The sequence below is a fragment of the Homarus americanus genome, unplaced genomic scaffold (assembly GCF_018991925.1).
Source record: "Homarus americanus isolate GMGI-L3 unplaced genomic scaffold, GMGI_Hamer_2.0 scaffold49667, whole genome shotgun sequence".
Taxonomy (NCBI): domain Eukaryota; kingdom Metazoa; phylum Arthropoda; class Malacostraca; order Decapoda; family Nephropidae; genus Homarus; species Homarus americanus.
In genome coordinates, this window is record NW_024738608.1 from 584,248 (window position 1) to 591,747 (window position 7,500).

Here is a 7,500-nt window from a genome sequence, read left to right on the forward strand (position 1 = left end):
GAAGTGATGATAGACCCAAGAACACCGAAAACCGGGAGAGAGAGAGAGAGAGAGAACCTGTGTAATGGTCTGACAGTGGCTATTGTCCAAGCTTATCATTTCTCTCTCTCTCTCTCTCTCTCTCTCTCTCTCTCTCTCTCTCTCTCTCTCTATAAATTTACGCTGACTAACTTTCACGATCGTGCTGACTAACTTTCACGATCGTGGACTCATAAAACTTTACCAACTCCTAAGTATATCAGGATTTTCCCTCTACCACTACTACTACTACCACGACCGGTACGACCACGACCAGTACTACCACGACCATCACAACCACTACCAATAAACGACCACCACCACCACCAGTACCATTAGCAACACTATCACTAATTCCATCACCACTAACACCATCATAACCACCATTATCACCACCACAACCACTAGTATCACTCGCACTACCAACCACAACTACTAGAACCACCACAATAACTACTACTACTACACAAAAAAAATGACGACGCGGAACGAATAGTCAATGAGATAAACGAAACACACACACACACACACACACACACACACACACACACACACACACACACAAGCCTCTACACCCTTTATTACCTCTTATGGCTGCTGTACAACGGATCACAGTCAACCACTAAGCCCGGCCGTGCCATAAAAGAACGCCATTACTGCTAGAAGGCGAGGAAGCGTATACCTCCCTCATATAATTTTCCATCAACGTGTTTGGTAGGATGGAGAAAAACGCCAGGCGAAGTTGATTGCTCTTACTGGCGATGTTTTGTGTTGTCTATACGTTCTGCCAATCATTATGTTATATATTGTATAGGGGTTTATATATTTTTTTTTATACTCATTCACTTCAGGATATAACAGAGAGGTGGGGACCGAGGTAACAGTAGGAGTTATTCATACGCATAACTTTCCAAACTTAACCTAATCCTACCCTAACTTAATCTATCCTAACGTAACCTACTCGAATCCTATCCCATTCTAACCTAAACTATTCTATTCTAACATACCCAACCTAAGCTATCCGAACCAAACCTAACCTAACCTAACCTAACCTAACCTAACCTAACCTAACCTAACCTAACCTAACCTAACCTATCCTATGCTATCCTAACATAACATTAACACTTAACCTAACGTAACCTAACTAGAATTTTTTTAAGGGTGTTGAAGGATACTACATTATAGGATTAAAGGATAGCTAATGTATTTTCTAATCAATTAATTTGGTGTACAATGACAATTACAAACTAACCTAGTGATTTAATTCAAACTATCCCTCGAGTGTCAACTATCCCTGAGTGTCAAATATCCCTCAAGTGTTAACTATCCTTCTGAGTATTAACGAAAGCATTAACTATCGTTTGAGTGTTAACTATCCTTTGAGTGTTAACTATCCTTTGAGTGTTAACTATCCCTCGAGTGTTAACTATCCTTCTAAGTATTAACTAAAGTATTAACTATTCTTTGAGTGTTAACTATCTCTCAAGACTTAACTATCCCTCGAATTTTAACAATCCCTCGAGTGTTAACTATCCCTCAAGTAATAACTATCCTTTGAGTGTTAACAATCTTTTCATCCACACTAATTCTCATATGAATTTTCGAAGCCGATGCGATTCTCATTCTGATTCCTAATTCCAGTGAGATATTCCTGATTTCAGTATGATTCCAAATACGGAAATCTCATTCACAACCATGTTCCTGTTATTTGCTATTCCAGTGCTGCTCACATTCCAATATCATATTCCGTTCCCATTTTAACTCCAATCACAGTTCCTGGTAATGCATGAAGTCTCTTTTTCAATTTCGTATTTCATTCCAATTTCATTACCTTTTCATTCCCAATATGGCGACGTTTCTACTTGATGTTTCAATTTTTTTTATTCTTACTATGATTCCCTCTCTGTTCCCATTCCTATTTTACATTCCATTCCCGTTCCTATTCCTACAATGATTCCCTTTCTGCGAGATGCTTCCGTTCCAATTTCACATTCCCATTTCGATTCCCATTCCCATTCCCAGTGGGGCGGGAGAGTGGAGGCCACATTCCCAGTGAGGGAGGTTGAGTGCTTATATAATTAATTGTTCAGGTCGACGGCACTTGTGGCCAGGAAATGAGAAATTCATTTCTTGGTGCGGAAATTAATTTCTTGGAATGGATATGTGTCTCACCTGTCAATGTCTTTTTATTTTCTCTTCCGTATTTTTCCCGAGAAATTACTACTACTTGTTTTTCTGGGAAACATCAGGCTACAGTGTGTGTGTGTGTGTGTGTGTGTGTGTGTCACGGAAGGTTTACCTTTATTTGTTGGGATCAGTTGCACCTTTTTCAATTGATCTGGACGGACGAACACACACACACACACACACACACACACACACACACACACACACACACACACACACACACACACACACACACACACACAAGAATGGGTGAATGTTAAGGGAGACATAATGGAAGGTAAGGGAGTAGAGGTTCTGCCTGGTAGAGCATAGAGCACCAAATACCTTTTCAGAAATCTCACGCTCGGTTTTCATCGAGATATTTTTGTCATTATCATCGTAATTGGTATAAAAATGACCAAAGATATAATTATGTCTGGGTGAGGGATGGAGGGTGAGGGATGGAGGGTGAGGGATAGAGGGTAGGGGGTGGAGGGTGAGGGATGGAGGGTGAGGGATAGATGGAGAGTGAGGATGGAGGTGAGGGATGGAGAGTGAGGGATAGAGGGTAGGGGGTGGAGGGTGAGGGATAGAGGGTGGGGGATGGAGGGGTGAGGGATGGAGAGGATGGAGAGTGAGGGATGGAGAGTGAAGGATGGAGGGTAAGGGATGGAGGGTAGGGGTGGAATAGGAAGGATGGGGGATAGATGGTAGGGGGATGGAAGGTAGGGGGATGGAAGGTAGGGGGATGGAAGGTAGGGGATGGAGGGTGTGGGGTGGAAGTGGAGGGAGGTGGAGGAGTAGAGGAGGGATGGAGGATAATGGGGGTAGAGTTGGGGTGGAGGTTATTTGACCTCTGACCTTGTTAAATTCTTAGAAAGGTCAAAGTTAAGGAGGGTTTATTAGTCCCAAGTTTAAAATTAATTGACACAAAATTGAAAGACTGATCAATTGTTAAGTGTTTGCCTGAAGTCGAAGAAGAAAATTAAGAAGACGAAGAAGAAGAAAAGGAGAAGCAAAGAATAAACTAAGAAAAGTACAAGAAAAGAAGAAAATAAAAACGAGAAGAAAAAGACCAGAAGAGAATAAGAGAAGAAAGAAAAGACGAATATAGAAGAAGAAACGAAAGAAAACACATAGAAAACAATAAAAATATAAATAAAAAGACGAAACAGCAAAACTAGTCCTCCCTCTCCTCAGGTGATAGCAACAAGAAAAGAAGGGAGACAGGGAGAAATGAATGATAACGTGAATGAAGATAGAAGGAAGGAAGTAAAGTAAATTTCAGATAACTTGGAGTGGATGAGTCAGCAAAAGGAACAATGAGTGATGACCTAAACCACAGAGCAAAGAAATGGAAAAAGAGAGAGAGAGAGAGAGAGAGAGAGAGAGAGAGAGAGAGAGAGAGCAGTGTTAAAGGAAGCAAAGATAGGGAGAAACAAACAGAGAAATGGTGAAGTGAGACCTAAATATTGAATGAAAATGGAAAAAACAAATAAGAAAGAAATAAAGTACAGAAAAGAAATATGTCAGGTAAATATGATGTAAAAAATAAGACATAAATAAATAAGGAGATTTAATAGTCAACGTTAAGACAATAAGAGGATTAGATTCTACTCAGGTGATGTGGACAGGTTGAAGGGGTGGAAACTGAAAGATTGGTACAAAGCGTGTGTGTGTGTGTGTGTCAATCAGAAGTGGGTGGTAGGAATGGGAACGGCAATGAAGGAGGAGATGGAAGGATATGGTCAAGGATATTGTGGAGGTGAGAAGGATGAATACATAGGAAGCAGCAGTAGAGTGAGGCGGCATCTAGTGGGGGTGGGGTGCTGTGGGGGTGGAGGAGCTGTAGTAGTAGTAGTAGTAGTAGTAGTAGTAGCAGTAGTAGTAGTAGTAGTAGTAGTAGTAGTAGTAGGATAGTTTCTTATGTATTAGGATATTTAATATTAAGGTAAATAAATGGTGGCGAAGGTGTGGCTATTGGGGGAGGCTGGAGGCCACGTTTAAAAAAGTAGTAGTAGTAGTAGTAGTAGTAGTAGTAGTAGTAGTAGTAGTAGTAGTAGTAGCAGTCATCATCATCATCATCATCAATACTATGCTAATTTCTACAACCAAAACATTCTTAATTATTCATACTTCCATTAGTCTATTTTTGTTGTGACAAATTAAAGGTAAGTTATTAAGGCATTACAGTAGGATTAAGTACAATGATTATGGGAAAAGACTCGTGAATTACGGGTCATTTTGTACTAAAGTTTTTGTATGTGTGTGTTTGTCAATGGAATTATACACATTAACATGACTCGGTAGTTGTGCTGTAATATACGACTGTGAAGTAAATGGAGGGAGACAGACTGGGAATATGAGAAAGACAGAATAAGAGAGAGACGAAGACAAAGAGAATGAGATTAGTAGAGTACACACACACACACACACACACACACACACACACACACACACACACACACACACACACACACACACACACACACACACACACACACACACACACACACACACTCACTCACTCCTCCTCTCCTCCCCAGAGAGAGAGAGAGAGAGAGAGAGAGAGAGAGAGAGAGAGAGAGAGAGAGAGACCTCTACACTACTTACCATACCCCTCCCATACATCATCTCTCTGGTAATATATGAATAATACAACTCCTCCTTATCTCCATCTCATTTCCGGCCGACAAGTATAATTCAGAGTGAATGTTATTCATTAGTGCTGAATAACAAATTGTTCCTCGACAAACGGTAGATGAATGGGGTTAAATAAATGACCACAAGAACAAAAAGGGATCAGAGAGGAAGGAGTTGACATGAAAGAGGATGGACTATAGGTGGCATTAGGCGATATAAAGAGAGGAATGAAGCATCAAGGGAGGATCAGATTCCTCGAGACAAAATAAATGAGGATCGATGTTTACGAGGTTCTATTTGCACCGCTTGAAACAAAGGAGGATTGAAGCCCCAAGAAGGGATCAGATAGCATTAAAATAAAGGCTCACTGGGAACAAAAAATATACTTAAAAGGATCCAATGATATGAGTCGAAACAAGAGAAGATCGAATCGCACAAGTTCCGATGGCGTGAGTCGAAACAAGTGACCGTTGGCGTGCTAAGGATCCGAAACCAAGAGTGAGAATACAATAAAGCGAGTCGGCTTACGCGAGCGGGATCGGACGAACCAGAGTCAGACTAAAGAGAATCGGATGACAAGAAGAGGATTAGACTCCACTGAATGGGATGGAATCGCACAAAGGAGGCTAGATAAATGAGCATCAAGGCATCCTGGTGCTGTACTGACGCTGTGAATGACCTGGGCTTGTCGACGACACCACACGACCATTAATGTCCCTCCATGATGCCCCTCCCACGACCACTAGTGTCCCTCCATGACGCCCCTCCCACGACCACCAGTGTCCCTCCATGACGCCCCTCCCACGACCACCAGTGTCCCTCCATGACGCCCCTCCGCAATCATTAATGTCCCTCCACGACCATTAATGTCTCTCCATGACCACCAGTGCCCCTCTTCGACTACTCGTGCCCCTCCCTCATGACCCTCCACGACAAGAGGTGCCTTCCATGATGACCCTCCATGACCACCAGTGCCCCTCCACAACCATGACACATCTGAGTAGCTCCTTGTAAACGTCGGCCAGATCCTGAGAGACCAGTGAGGCCTTGAAGAAATCCTTGTTCACTCGTCAAGCATTTCTTGGTAGTGTTTATGACTGCACTCTACTCAGTCTGATTCCCAAGTAGTCACGTCTTTCTAAAAAAAATTTATTTTCATTACTTTCTTATGAGCTTTGGCCTCAATACTTTATAAGTAGTTCAATTGTTTCACTACTTTTCAAAGAGTAAGAAAAATATACAACTCCATAATGTTCTTAATTTTAAGTAAACAAAGAACATAAACAACCCAAAAATGCCCTTAGAGTTAAAACAAAGGAGAGTAACCAACTCAAATTGCCCTTAAAGCTAAACAAGGAGAGTAAACAACCCAAAATTGCCCTTAATCAAAGCTAAACAAGGCCAGTCTTTAACACGAATCTAATTAAATAATAATCACCCTCAAACTGACCATCAGCCCATGTCCAATCCTCAGAGATTCGCCCGTAAAAAATATACCCCCTAATTACAGGTGTGAGAACATATCCACCTGGTTTACCTGAGACTTCTGTACAGAGTTAGTGGCTAAAAAATGGTGTCGAAATTATACAGAGACTCCAGGGCAGTTAGTTATGCTTATTTTGGCCCTCATAAGTAGAAAAATTAACGAACGAAACATTTTGGAATTGTTGTGTTCGTTCAAGATGGTCTTATGAGTGTTGTGGCCGGAGAGTATGAGACGGTGTTTATATGTGACTCACAGACAGACAGGCCCTGCCCTTGTGAGACGGCTGTCGTGAGTCATGAGTCGCTTGACAGACAGATACCACCCTTGTCATGCATAATTATTGCGATAAGCTGTGAGGAGGAGGAGGGTGGGGGCAACCTCTCCTATCACCGACACGCCTTGTGTGATGGATGGGTGAGGGGGAGAGGAATGGGAAGGGGATAGGGGGTATAGGTAGTGGAGGGGGTGGGGAAGTGAAAGAGAATGGAAAGTGGAGATGGAAGTGGAGTGGAGGAAGAGGGTTAGTAGACGGGGGAAGGGGGATGGAGAGGGAGGGAAAATGGGAAGGAGGAAGGAAAACAGGAAAAGGGAAGAGGCGGAATAGGGAGGAGTAAAGCGTTAGAGATCGGGAAGGGTGTGGGATGGGGAAGAGGGAGTGAATACTGGGAGGGATGGAATGACAGGGAAGGGAAGAGGGTGAGGAGGAGAGGAAAGGAAAGGGGAAAGGGAAGGAGGAAACCGAAGGGTGGAACGATAAAGGAGGGGCAAGGTCTAGGAAGGGCAGGGGAAAGAAGGAAGGGAAGGGAACAGGAAGGGAAGGGTGAGTGAAAGGAGGACGGGAGGAAGCGGGAAGCAGTGAAAGGAGAAAGGTATTGAATGAGAGACGGAGTAGGAAGAGATAGCAACGGAGGAGGAAATGGATGAGAGAGAGAGAGAGAGAGAGAGAGAGAGAGAGAGAGAGAGAGAGAGAGAGAGAGAGAGAGAGAGAGAGAGAGAGAGAGAGAGAGAGAGAGAGAGAGAGAGAGAGAGAGAGAGAGAGAGAGAGAGAGAGAGAGAGAGTTAGCGGCAAGATGAAAGACAACAGCGGCTGTTACACTACCTGTCTGGAGGTGGAGACGAAGGTGGTGATAAGTTAATGGATAAAATAATGATAGGGAGGTGATAACACAGGTGAGTCACACAACACC